General features: G+C 48.7%; 1 protein-coding gene across 1 annotated transcript in view; it reads right to left on the reverse strand.

The window, feature by feature from the left end:
* The window catches only part of LOC144133293 (uncharacterized), a 411,732-nt gene that overhangs the window by 389,605 nt on the left and 7,148 nt on the right, over positions 1-14,979 (reverse strand). The gene's annotated exons all lie outside the window — the stretch shown is intronic.

A 14,979-nucleotide genomic window follows, 5' to 3' on the forward strand; every position in this document is an offset into this window, starting at 1 on the left:
ATAGAGCATTTGAAATGGCATGCGAAGGTAGTGCTCATGTTTTTCAAAGGCGAAAAACTGGGGAGCAATGAGATAAAGCTCCTGTGTTGTCCATCCCAGTCCAGTACTGTTTATTACGCTGCTCCACATGTGAGCGAATGACGACAGCAGGAAATTCGTACGTTGGTAGACACATAAAACGAAAAGAGCGCTTTAGAGGTGCTGGTAGAAAGGCTGCACTTCTCAGCTGGTTTCAAAGAGGGGAACCGGAGATTTGGAAGTTGACGGACGGACGGCGTCACATTCGGCCCTATACAGGAAGTGGTGCTATTACAGCCGAACCCTATTCCTGCGTTCTCAAGGAGGTGTGGACAGAGAAGGTGTACCTAGGTGCCGCTGCGGAGGGTTCGAAGATTCTCTGTCACACCAAGACCGCTTTGTCTCTCGAGCTTCATGGCAACGCTCGCTTGCGCGCGGACACATCGCGTTTCGTTGCTCCAAGCGTCCATTTGCGCCTTGCGTACACCGAGTCCTTACGACAGCGCATGCAGGCTTGGCGCGTTTTCCTTTCCAAGAAGCGACGACCCCGAGTCAGCCTTCAGCCCGATTCGGCTGCCGTGTTCCATACTCGCGTTGTCGCGCGGCCGTCAAATTTGATGCGCCTCGGTCTCGCGTCTCTCCCACTGCGTGAAGCTCGTGGGAGGTCTCCGCAGAAACGGAGGAGCGGACCGACGCATTGCACAAAGAATTCAAACGACGTTGAGCTATCTCATTACTCATGGCTGAGAAATGTTTGTGCGCATAAGAGTAAAGGCAGGAAGGGAATTAAAATAAAAATTACAGGATTACACTTAAGTCTGCTTATCAGCGGAAATGCGAAAGCCTTTCCCTTTCCTCTCTTTCCCACTCCATTTTTTTTTCTGCAATTTTGCGTTTCTTTTTGCTTTTCTTTTATTTCTATTCATTTTATTCCGTGTTTATTTCTTATTTTGCTTTTCTATTTGATTAGATATACGTTGCCTATAAACTACTGCTTAATGAAACATCGCATTTTTTTGTTTTATTTGCCACACAACTTATGATTGACAGTTCGCGCGAACAACTTCCGTCCACAACATCCGTGTACAACTTCAGTCCACGCCACTCATGAGCCAAGAAAGGCTTTCGTCTTAAAACATTATTATGGTTTGAAACGCATTAAAACAGAAAAAAAGGCGACGTAATGATAACCTAAATGAAAGTAGGAGCTAGGAATAGCCTTAGCCAGGAAATGCAAAGACCGCAAGAGAAAATCACTCCCCCCTTAGAACGGCAGAGATGCTCCCAAAGCAATAGAAATGTACTGCAGGGTGAAAAAGGCACAGGTGATGCTCAGAATCTGGGATGGGATGGCCTCTGGTGGCGCAGGGTAGGTACATTTGGAAAACATGACAGGTCATTTGTCCCAAAGTGGACATACTGCGTCTGGTGATGATGGAAACGATTACGGTGGAACTTAAGCTTCGTGCAGAGTTCTGGACGCCCTTTTTGACAAACGCCACGCCGAACAGCCACATAACTAATTCCAGTCTGGAAGTACGCGTCTGAAATCTGAATTTCGTGATCATTATATATCCTGGAAGCGTGCTGGCACATTAACCTGGTCACAGCCAGGAACACTAGCCTCGGCTTCCCGTCTTCCAGTTTCTGACTAGACTTTTCGGCAATTTCGGATCTTGTGCGAACAACTATAGCAGGTAGTCTGTTCCTTACTAATCGAGGTTCCATTGTCGATAGCTGTTTTCCGGGGCTAGAGCTTGCCGGCAAGTGCAAATGGTTTCATGCATGCGCTCAGCGAAACAGTCGTGAAGAAGTGTACTATCTTCCACACAATCACGTTCGTTTGTGGATACGCAGTTCTGCTGGTTCAAATGGCCGGAGGAAAAAACAAAACAAAACGTACTGTTTTAAGTATAAATCTTAAGTAAAGCTGCAAATGAGCATAGTTGGTTCGTACTTAACTTCATTAGCGTGCTACTCATAGAATGTTTTGTTCAGGCAACGTTGTACTGAGTGATGGGACATGCCGCGTCCGTTCGACTCCGTGAATTCGATAGATGTGTTAGTGACATCAGTTCCCAACATTGGTACATCAGAAAAGCTGGGCCTGAAACCACTTTTCCTTTACAAAAATATCTTTAGACAGTTTATAGACTGTCCAAAGACTTCTGTCTGCATAGTCTATAGACTTTCTATAGACAACCATGAGAACAGTCTATAGGCAATAAAAATCCTATAGACAGTCTATAGACAATCTATAGATTTATGGCCACACACTTTTATAGACCTGTCCATAGACAGTCCGTAGGATATGATAGTCAAAAAATATCTATAGGAAGACAATAGAGTCTATAAGAAGTCTACTGATTGTCCACAGACCATTTCTTTATGAGGATTCCTTCCTTCAGCTTCCCATCACCGCAACTCCATGCGAGCCTCGGCATGCAATAGCCTCCGGCAAGCAACCCCTATCCGCAGAGCCCCGAGCCAAGTTTCCTCTTAAGGCAACCGTTGCTCGAGGACAGCGCAACGCTGGGCGCCTTGCTTCTTGGGATCGACGCGAAGTGTCGTCAACCCTGACAGAGCACGAATGCTGAGCTCTTATACAGAGACATTCTCACTGAATCGCATACTGCCAAGGTTTCCCAGCGCTATAGAAGGGCCGCTCTGTACAGATGCCAAGGCAGCGACCTGCGTTCCAAGACGCGGCCGCACAAAAGCGCAGCGCTCGAGATCTTGGAAATTATTTTCGTGGTCACCATTTCCTCGCTTCTCTGAAGAATCCCAATTGAACTACAAATGAAACGTGGCTTCTTTCATTAACCGGATAGCAGAACCCTTACAAAAATAGCATATATACAGTCTATAGACTTCTTATAGACTCTATTGCTTTCATATGCACCTTTCTTTTTGTTTATTCATAGTCTATAGACTGTGTATAGACAAACGTCTAACTAAAATTCTTTAGAGGCAATTATATATCTATTAACTGGAGGAAGGCGAAAGCCGTTTGCGACTCATTGCACTGATTTGAATTTAAGTGGTGACGTCGCGCTGCGCATGCGCAGTTGTTGCTTGGCGGCGGATCACACCACCCGTCACAGTGGCCAGTTTGCTCGCAGTCTAGTTTGGACATTGTGATCACGTGAGAAGGTCACCTGCCCTAGTGTGTAACGGGCGGACAAAATCACATGACCTAAAATGTAACGGACGGACAAGGTCCCGTGACCTAAAATGTAACGGACGGACGCAAGTATGAGCCATTAAAAGCTATCGCCTTAAAATGTATGGCCATATATCTTCCACAGGCCATATATTTTCTACCATATATCTACAGGTCATATAGTTCTACAGGCCATATGTCTGTAGATTATTTATATACTGTTAAAGGATTTGTATTGCCTAGGGACTGTTCTCTAGGTTTTGTCGATAGAAAATGTATAGACTTTATCGACAGACATCTAAGGACAGTCTATAGACTGTCTAATGAAATTTTTGCAAGTGAATAACAACGATTTCTCGGAGCAGACACAAAGACACATACATAACTAAACGTCTCTAATCGAGTTATAGATTTGAAAGGCTCTACAGGAAGCTTTACGTCACAGGAGTCTAAACAGTACTGCGCTGCGCAGCCCGCAAGCATGCCAGTGCTCTCTCGCACCAGAAAGTTTGAGCAATATGCAAGGACATGCCTCGCTTCCTCACAGGCGCAGAAGCATGTAGGGCGGTTAGAGCTGCACAAATGGCACCCCGAAAACAGGGAAAAAAAATGCGGAAAAAGAGAACCCAATGAGGCCACGAATAGCGAGTAGCCAAAGCAACCGCGCAGTTCAACCGTAGCGAAGCAGGAAACGCGCAAGAATGTCATCGTTTCAAGGGCATGACGGGCAGGGTCAGCACGAGTACACACTGCAGCGAACAAACAATGCCACGAAACGCTCGGAGCACGATACGATTGTCTCGTCACCGTACGGAAACGGCAGTTCTGGGCTCGCCGCGACAGATCATTACCGTTCGCGTTCTCTACTCCGGGCGTGCTTTTGGAATGACGCGGTCTCCTTTGCGAACTATGCCTGCTTCGCAAAGGGTCTCGGCGCTATGGATTCTGGGCTTCGCGTGAGAAAGCACTCCTCGGACAAATGTACATTCTCGGGTCAAGTGCTTTCTGCGAAGCGAGTACTTCGAGTGCGTCGCAACCTGGACACATTTCTTGTTGTGTAAATAGTTTGTGTTTACTAGTTCTCCCCCTATCCTCTCTTCGTGCCCACTCACCTCTTTCATTTAATTTCTCCATTCTGCCTGCTATCCTTTATTTCCGCTGCCCCAGCTCAGGTGCTTCAGTATCTATGCCAGATGCCGGGGATAGCAAAAACCTTTTCCTTCCTTTTTATTATTATTTTAATAAAAAACCACTTACTACTACTTGCTGCGACCGCAGTCAAGCTTTTGGTCGTCCGTTTTCTCTGTGTGGTTACTAAGGGAAACGAAATTGGGTGCTCGGTGTGACGATAACTAAACATTGCGTGCTAGAATCGCCTTCCCCATTATTACCAGCAGCCAATCCATCGTCAGACACACAACCTGGTCATGATGACTAAGTGATGATGATAATCAACTGGCTGCTGATAATCTCTTGTGGATCGGCATCAGTCCAACTTAAGACAAAGGCCTCTCTGAGTGATCCACATTAGTCCTCTCCTACACTAGCGGGGAGGCCACGCTATTTCAACAAATTTTGGAGCGAAAAGGCTCCAGCAGATTCCTCAAACAGACCGTGTATGAGCCAGTATATACTAAAATGCGAGTGGGAGCGCTGACCTGAGTATTATGCAGTGGCCCCTTTTATAGCGATGCCTGTGTATGGCATGGCTGAGTGCCAGCTCATCGGTCAGGCCTGGCCGTATCCGCCAATGGTATCTCGGACCTTGGTGAACCACCCGTGTAATTATTTTATATTAATAAAGTTTATTTTATCTCTCTCCCTCTCTCTCTGTATTTGGCATGTTCGGCGTAATCACGTCGGCGGCGGCACCGTTGGTGTCGATATCCGTGCACCTCCCGCAGATTCCATGCGCAGCTGTCACCTTCCCTCCCATAACAGCTGCCGTCCTCCAAACCGCAGTGGTTTCTTTAACTTGCTTGCAGTCAGGATTTTGCAAAAGAACTGCACCTATCGCTATCTGCGAAATGAGTAGAAAGAAGAATTTAAGAAGCCACACAAACAGATTAACTAATCCGAAACACTTACTGTCTAGACGCGCCCAATTCCCTCAATTCATTTCCGATTACCACGCTTAGCATGCATCCGCCTTCGCTACTGCTGTGGCCATTCTGTAAGGCGTAGAGAGACGCAAGGCACGTCGCACTGTACTGAATGTACTGAAACGAATAGAAAGAACAAGAGTTGCAACTGTGGACAGCCTGACTTATCAAAAACCTAATACCTGTAAAATCTGCAGAGTGTTCTGCTGTGCGATCGGACGAAAGAATTTCGGACAGAATCTTAACTCTGCTGCAATCTAAACACTGCCAAAAACTCACATGTTGGAAAGGTACAGGAGCCGGAAATGAAGAAAACTTTTTTATTTTTCCTTCTTGTCGACAGAAGCAGCGTATAGACACTCGTGTCATCGAACAGGAAAGCGGCATGCGTAAATAAAGGCAGACGGCTGCTATCTGAATGCCAGGAATCGCTTCCCGGGGCCGCTGAACGAACCCAGTGACAACGTTGCGTCCCCGCCGACAATGCCACCAAAGGAAGCCGATAAACAGGAGCCACAAATAGAAAGAAGTAAAAGTGATTGAAAAAGGAGGGGTGCCCGTTGCTTTTTGAAACAGATGACCTCGCCGTGACCCCTGCACGCCTTGCGTTCATCATTTATGCATTCTCTCCTCCCTGCTGCACGGCAGGGGGAAAGGAGGCTGCCCAGAAGGTCGCGGTGTGGAGCCCCAGAGCTGAACCCCGCTTAGATTCATGCAACTGAGATAGAACGAGGAAAAAAATAAACGAAAAGAAAGCAGTCAGAGAAGTGACAGGGCGGCTTAAAAAGAAAACATAAGGAGCCTCCCCGCCGTGCACTCCACGCCGATTGGCCTCCTCTCACTCGCGTCTCCGGCTGAAGCCAAAAACGTGAAAGAAGGCGACTACCGTATTGACGCGTTTGTTGCTGTTTCCCCCCCCCTCTCTCTCTCTCTCTCTCTCTCTCTCTCTCTCTCCAATACTTCTTGTTCCTTCTAGCCGATATTAACCTTGCCGATATCAAAAAGGTGTTAGCGGCACTTGTATCCTCAGAAAACATTCAGCTGAAATATAGCTTCAAACGGCAGCGGTGGCCAAGTGATTGAGCATCCGCCTCGCATGCGGGAGATGCGGGGTTCGATGCCCAGTGCCGCCGTGTACCCACCGGTGATACAATGGGTACAAGCTTTCCCCTGGTCTGGTGCTCGGCTTATTTAGGGTGAAATGCTTGGGAAATGGGTCTTCGACCCCACCTTGAGAATTTGAAAATACCTTGTGCCATGGCGCTCTTTGGGCATAGATGCCCTTGCGCCATAAAAATCCGTCACCATCATCAACATAGCTTCGAGAGCCCTTTACACGGCATCGAGCGTCCGCCTTCTGAGAAATGTCATGGCCATGCTCCATGACGAATGGTTCATTAGCTGATTTCGTTTTGTTGCCTTTAGCTGTTCTAAATTACAGCTATGTTAACATGTGACACATGCATAGGATAGATCAGTGGTTTAGGGGAATGCCCCAAAGGTGGAGAAAATGTGTAATAAGGGAGTAATTACTCACTGACGTCCACCCAAGCGCAGCCATACGGCTACAGAGGAAAGCTGTATACATTTCTTTATAATGGCTATACAGCTATTTAGCTATTGAGCTATCGAACTATTAAGCTATTGCACGAGTTATACAGCTATACAGGTACACAGCTATACAGCTACATAGCTGTACAGCTACAGGACATCTATGCAGTCTATATGAAAAGGGAATGCTTAGGTCAGGAAATGCGATTTTTTTTATACCATACCACTTATAAAACGGGGACGCCTAAACTCGCATGAACACGATACACGCACTTCTGTAAAAACGCAGGGGCAGGCAGTACTCTATGAGCGGTGGTGTCGGCAGTGTCCGCTGGGATGTCTATTCTAGAAGCCCACATGAGATCTGCCGGAGGTGGGCGCTCTGCAAAGGGAGAGTTGGCGGGAGGGAATGGGGGAGGAGGTCGCGCTGACAGGAAGAAGAGACAGCTTACGGCCGAGTCCCGAACGAGCCGCTTGGAGCGCTGGGAGGCAGGGGCACACCTGAGCCAAACAGGCGGCGGCCTCAGGGAGTACGGTGCGCGTGAATCGGGGGAAGCAGGGACGCGCCAAATGGGCGGGGAAGGGAGGGATGCAGGGGAGGACGCTGGGAAACTTCCGCTGGCTTCACTCTCATGTGTGGACAAAGCAGAGCTTCCTTCCCCCCGTGTCCCGAAGGCGTACGAGGTGGTTCTGTCGGCCTCGACGCCCTACTTGCGAGGCCCGCGGCTTGAAAAGTGTGCACCTTGCGAGGGCTTCAATACCGCGAGGTGGAGAAAGTGGCCTCGATAGAAAAGAGAGTATGACATTTGCGGTTAAATTAGCTGTGGGAATGATAGAGAGCGGAGGACCTATATAGGGATGATTTGGTCTATTGGGGTTTAACGTCCCAAAGCCACTGAGGCTATGAGGGACGCCGTAATGAAGGGCTCCGGAAATTTCGACCACCTGGGCTTCCTTAACTTGCACTGGACATCGCACAGTACACGGGCCTCTAGAATTTCGCCTTCAGAGAAATTCCGCCGCCAAGGCCGGGATCGAACCTGCAATATATATATATATATATATATATATATATATATATATATATATATATATATATATATATATATATATATATATATATATATATATATATATATATATATATATATATATATATAGGGATGAGATACGCTGAATGGGGCTGTACATGGACAATTGTTCCAAAGTGTGCTTGTGATGATGTGGTCACCTTCGTCCTTTCTTTTTCGCCAAAGAAGTCTGCAGGTTAACCTAGTCCGCAAAGGCAAGAATTAAGCAGCTTTGGGAAGAGAACAGCACAAAATAATGCGTAGAGATCCGCTATCGATGTTCGCGAGCCAGGCATGGAGCACCAAAGATCACACATCGCTTCTACTGTACCTAAACACGGAGATTTGGTATTTACATCACCGGCATAAACTCACTAAGAAGCGGGAAATATGATTGTAATAAATGGAGTCGCGCTCCGCACAACGCATCTGTGACTGCCGGCAAAAAAAGACGGATGCGGCGGTTGCGATTCAGCAGCGGCCATACGGCCTCCAAAACAAAGGAAGCGGCTGTATATGTTTGGTGAATGGGTCGATCTATGATGTATAACTTTTATTATCAGACACTACGATTAAAGATTGATATCCAGGTGGGCTGAGGATTTGACAATCCCGCGAATGTGCCCTCTGGGCTCCTCTGATCAGCGCAGCCGGGCCTGGACTTCGAAGGTCCGTGCACGCACTTTTGTGGAAAAGTGAGAAGAGAAGAAGTGGGGACCGATGTAAGGCTATCATTACCACTGCCTTCAACAGTATCCGTAAAATGCACTTCTAATCTGAAGCTATCGTCTTCCAGAGGAGCACCTCCGTACACACACCAACGTACCGCAACCTTCCGACAATCGCTGGAATACATCTGTTTATATTTCTTCGATAAAAACAGTGGAGGCGACAATTAAGCTCCGCCTTAAGGCTATGACGCGATAGATAGCGTAGTGTGTTAATTAGCATATATGCAAAAGGTCATTCTTTACTTTCACATATCCCTGGGAGTCCTCACACCCCTCCTGGCACAGTGGTGCAGCGGTTAAGCGACACGCCACTGCCCTGCGATTGCAGGTGTTTCCAGCGGCGGGCCTAGTGCGGCCCAGGTTGCGCTTGCCGAGCGATTTAACTGCCACATTTAACTCACACAGTGGGCAATTTGTTCACTATCGGGTGGCACGTCGCTATGACGCCACAAAGTCACTTGACCCAGGTGGCCTGGCCGCCTCCTATAGCTTTCTCTCATGGGACCACCTGTCAGAGCCATGCCATTGATTTTTCGCGCACGACTCCGACACCGACAACGCCGACACCGGATGTTCTGGAGAATGGGGCCTTCAGCGCTCTCGCTTTAAAACATTGCTGCCGGACCCCCGCCCGACAGCAGTTCTTCGTGAGCTTGACAGCGTGCACGAAAAGTGGCATTCTTTAGGCTGATATATCCGCTACTGCTGTTGACAGAGAGGCAATTATAGACGTGTACGCGCTAGGCAAGGTTCGGCGCGGAAGCGTCCCGCGTAGAGGGGCCAATCCCCCCCCCCCCCCTCATCCCCCCCCATCCTCCTCGCGCCTCTGACTCGCGACGAGACCGACAGGCACATGCTGCCCTCTTCGCATCACTGAGTTGCGACGGAAAAACCGATCCTCGTCGTTGATCGGAGTTCGGTTACTCTAGGTCAAACTCGCGTGCACAGCCATGCGCGAAAACAGGGCAGATGTGTCTCGTCCTTCAAGCGCCTGTGGCTGTACACAAGCGTGAGCTGCGTGTGGTGCTGTGATATGCCACAGCCGACTGATGCCCAGTACAATCTGGACCGCGCTGGATTAAGGGTAAGAGCCTCCTTTATAGCGATATCGCTGCATGGTGAATAAAAAAAATGAAACTTCTATAGTTACTGGCTGCTTAGAATACGTGCTGTGGCAGCTAACTAAAAGAGAATGATAATAAAACGGCGCTCCCCAGATGCGTTGCCCAATGAAGTGAGAAGTTTTCAAATTTGCAAGCCAGCACGCCACCGTTAAGAGTGAAAGAAGGTGAAAAAACTAAGTCCTTGTCGCTCAATAAGGATACCTGTGCAGAAGGAAACAACATTGCTTATATGTTAGTTCGGTTACTAAGGCTAACGTACGTCTCCTACCTCTCTGAAAAGTATATAGAACAAAAGTCACAACACTGCAAACTTCAAAGAGTTATCGAAGATAAAAGAATTAATTTCAACTAATCATTTCGGCAGTAACTTTTTTTTTAATCTCGCACCTGAGCGGTTATCAACGAATAAAACCCGTTTTCTTAAAGCACGTGCTTTTACTTTGTCGCAGACCCCAGTTTTATGGACGCCACACGAACACAGAGGCTTTTGGACGCACACTTCACTCCAAATGAGAGCTGCTTGAGGGAATGGGTCCGGCTGATTGACGCGGCTGTCGTACTGAGCCCTAATTTCAAACTTCCGCTTTTGCTGGTTACGCCGAGTGGGATGATCCGCGGCCATATGGGTCGGAAAGGAACGGGATAGAAGTCTTGGACCTGCCGCGGTGGCTCAGTGGTTAGCGCGCTGGGCTACTGATCCGGAGTTCCCGGGTTCGAACCCGACCGCGGCGGCTGCGTTTTAATGGAGGAAAAACGCTGAGGCGCCCGTGTGCTGTGCGATGTCAGTGCACGTTAAAGATCCCCAGGTGGTCGAAATTATTCCGGAGCCCTCCACTAAGGCGCCTCTATCTTCATTTCTTCTTTCACTTTGTCCTTTACCCCTTCCCTTACGGCGCGGTTCAGGTGTCCAACGGTACATGAGACAGATACTGCGCCATTTCCTTTCCCCAGAACCAACTATTATTATTATTATTATTATTATTATTATTATTATTATTATTATTATTATTATTATTATTATTATTATTATTATTATTATTATTATTATTATTAAGTCTTGGAGCTCTTGGAGCCCAGCGCTTCGTGACGTGAGTATGCACTGCGGAGCTTTCATCGCACAAGGCGAGCCTAACATGATGGCGCGCAAGTGGGGTTTTTAAAGAGGCTATTGAACTGTCTAACCCTGTGGGGTCACTAACGCTAGGAGCAGTGGACTAAACGCAACTAACTCGAACATAATACGAGAAGCCTTACGGGGAAAAAACAGCAGCTAACCCCCCACCCCCACTCTCCACAAAAGAAAAGCAACGACAAGTATCCCGCTAGAAGGGGACCAAATAATATAGCACATCTGTACCCATTCCTTGTTTTTTCGTTATGAGCATTCTGTAGTCCCCCGAACTGCACGTGCCTAGTTGGCTGTCATAAAGTTGAACGTCTTCTTTGCAATCCACGCAGAGCCACCATTATGCCATTAGTTAAATGTTGGCTGGATTCTTAGAAAAAGGAAGTCTACAGATTTGGAAAACTTAGAAAGAATGAAATCCTGGCAGCACAAGCGCGCATCTGCGGTTTGCGCATCGAAGCAAGGTTGACGCTTTCAAGACGCCGAAGACACTACCTGCTCGAACAGACAGTAACAACGTCCCCATTACTGCCCCCCCACAGCCCTCTCTTTTCTTTCCTTGCATTCTCTTTTCGTCTCCTCGCACTGTGTACACTCCTCTGAATGAGAGAGAGGAGAACCGTAACTGGGGCACAACAGGGTCGCTCCCGCCATTTTTTGACGCGTAAGTTCTTGACAAGGCTCACCGGTCGCCGTTCGTTTTTGTGACGATGCTTCCCATTGACGAGTTTGCCGGGCGGCGAGAACTGACCCTCTTAGGCACTGTCTGCTCTCTGCGCTTCCCTGGGAGCTAGTGCTCGCACCAGCTGAAGCACAGAATTACCGCGGAGCCGGTTGCCTGTTTGAGCAACGTCTCATCTATTTCATTGTCATCATCATCATCAACCTGACTACGCCCACTGCAGGGCAAAGGCCTCTCCCGTGTCTCTCCAATTAACCCTGGCCTTTGCCAGCTGCGCCCACCCTGTGCCTGCAAACTTCCTAATCTCATCCGCCCACCTAACCTTCTGCCGCCCTCTGCTACGCTTGCCTTCTCTTGGAATCCACACCGTTTTTATGGAGGCAAAGCGCTAAGGCGCCTGTGTGCTAAGCGATGTCAGTGCACGTTAAAGATCCCCAGGTGGTCGAAATTATTCCGGAGCCCTCCACTACGGCACCTCTTCTTTCAATCCCTCCTTTATCCCTTCCCTTATGGCGCGGTTCAGGTGCCCAAATATATGAGAGAGATACTGCGTCATTTCCCTCCCCCCCCCCCCCAAAAAAAAACAGTTATTATTATTACCCTTAAGGACCAGCGGTTATCTTGCTTTCGCAGTACATGCCCTGCCCAAGCGCATTTTCTCCTCTTGATTTCGACTAGGATGTCATTTACACGCGCTTGTTCCCTCACCCACTCTGGCCGCTTCCGGTCTCTTAACGTTACACCTATAATTTTTCTTTCCATGGCTGGCTGCGTTGTCCTTACCGTGAGCTGGACCTTTTTCGTTAGCCTGTAGGTGAGTACCGGCGAGATACAGCTGCTTTACACTTTTCTCTTTAGATGCATTGGTGAACTGCCTTTCATGATCTGAGAGAGACTATTCGAACCTCTATTTGAATTCCAGCCAAAGCGCTCGGCCAACAATAGATAGCTTAGGACGCCTGTGTTGCTTGTCTCGTCGCGTTGTTCCACCACCGATGAAGACGACGTGCTTCAGGTCCCTGAAAAGGACTGACAGCTTGGCGCCAAGCGCTGTGCCCAACAGTTCCTTATTCCATAACGCTCGATGCAAAGGCGCTTAAGTAGGCACAACCCTTGCGCGAGGGCTCCATCGCAGCTCATCCGACTGAAGCCGTTGACACGCGCGTCCTCTCAAAGAGCCGAGCATTTCCAAAGCGCTCGCGCAACCTCAGCGAGGCACATGAGCACGTCACTCGTGGTGCAGACGAGCCCCACGCCTTCTCCGCTGTACAGCCTGTCGAGAACTCCGCCCCGTCGACTCGCGCCCAGTCTAAACAAAAGCCCCGCTCCACTTTTCCCCACGGGTATCGGGTTTCGCCCTTCGTTGGGGACCCACTTGTTGACGCAAATTCCTCGACGGTTGCGTCAGACTGTACTGCGTGTTCTGCAGCGATCTGCTGCCGACGTGAAGCGGGGTACGGCGAGTGTTGGAAGCAGCTCCGCTCAGCTCGCCCTTGGAATTTCTCCCTCCCTTTCACAGCAGACGAGGGCTTCGCTGACAGATGCGGGACGATGGCCTAAATGCCTTCGAGGCTGTGGTTATTTTGGTAGTGAAGATAAAGTGCTCACGTGGCCAACGAGTCGAGTACGGCGACAAAATTTCCTGTCGAGATCATTCGACTTCCTTGCATGCGATCGTGAAGAATTTACGCATCATCTTTTGGGACGAAGAAACAATGTTGCCTGAGTGCCATGCGGCGGCTAGTGTCCAACCAGTATGTGGCATGCTAGTCAAACAACACGGCAGTTACGTAAGACAACATAGGGTACAGCGCAAACTCGCTGTGTTGCACGCCTGTGTCCATCAAGCATGCATACAATTTGACCAGCAGATGTGGCAACGTCGAGCGAACAGACAAGTGGCGCGGACATCGCGGCACTAAAAACAAAAGGCAACAGTTCTTTTTTGTGTGTTTATGTCGTGGCCCACTGCAGCTTACGTGACTCTTGACGCAACTGCAGCGAGGAGAGCCACACAGGCCCCGCCCTGACTTCCTCCGCGGAGTGACTGACAAGCAGGAAGAGGCACAAGGGTTGTCCTTGTGTCGGGGCCTTCGCGAGCGGCAGCATGCGGCTGCCGCGGTCGTGCCGGGCATTAAGTGCTCCAGCGTAGTATGTACACGGCGCCTGACAATGCAGACACAAAGAAGGACCCGGATGCGTGTCGCCGTTGATACGGCGGGCCTTCCGCGGACGGCTGAAGCACGTTCCGGCAGCGCGCCAGAAGAGGCGGCCTGCCTTGTGGCTCTTCTTCTTTCGGTAAGAACAATATCACTGCCGGATCGTCACGCTAACGAGCTCCCAACCGTGATTCCGTGGCCCACTCGTGCCAGATCTCGTGCGGCACGAACTCAAGGTCGAGAACACTAAATTTGGAGTCACTTCTTACGGGGCTGCAGCGCGAACCGAGAGTCGGGGAGGGAGCTTTAATTTGGAGCACGTTTGCTTTTTTAACCGAAGACACGGAATCCCTAAGCGAAAAGAAAAGTTGGATAAAAAATTTACATAATAATATAATACTAATATAGTCTTTTACATAGTCTTAAAATGGGTGATATTAAGCGCCGCTGAGGGTATTTGTGCGAAGTGTATGCTAGATGCACCCGCCGCGGCGGCTCAGTGGTTAGGGCGCTCGACTACTGATCCGTAGTTCCCGGGTTCGAACCCGACCGCGGCGGCTGCGTTTTTATGGAGGCAAAACGCTAAGGCGCCCGTGTGCTGTGCGATGTCAGTGCACGTTAAAGATCCCCAGGTGGTCGAAATTATTCCGGAGCCCTCCACTACGGCACCTATTCTTCCTTTCTTCTTTCACTCCCTCCTTTATCCCTTCCCTTACGGTGCGGTTCAGGTGTCCAACGATATATGAGACAGATACTGCGCCATTTCCTTCCCCAAAAACCAATTAAAAAAATGCTAGATGCCAGTGAAGCGGTGGGAACCTGTGGTCTAGCCGACTCATGTATAGGGCACACAGGAGTGAAATTTTTATCATAAAAATCCTCTGAGAGGAACTGACTGGTGACCGGCGGTGATGTGCCCAGGTACATGAGTTAATTTTGTTACTCAGCAAAATACTAGAGCGTTCATCTAGGTTCACGTTTTACCTGCCATTTACCAGACGTTTTACGTGATATCAGAGTCATTATCACCATAGGAGAGCGAAAGAGACATTACGAAGTCTATCGTAGAACATAGGCTCACGGTTAATCCGGGACACTGCTGTGCTCAGCAGCTATTTAACACATCTCACGTAAGGAATTAGCGATGCATTACAAATTTAGAAAAAAGTGGTAGAGTTTTAACGTAGTTAAACCGAGTTAACGTGCGAAAGCACGTCTTTAGCTCGCTTCGCTAATGGTTTTGATTTGCTAGG

The sequence above is a fragment of the Amblyomma americanum genome, chromosome 5 (genome assembly GCF_052857255.1).
Source record: "Amblyomma americanum isolate KBUSLIRL-KWMA chromosome 5, ASM5285725v1, whole genome shotgun sequence".
NCBI lineage: Eukaryota > Metazoa > Arthropoda > Arachnida > Ixodida > Ixodidae > Amblyomma > Amblyomma americanum.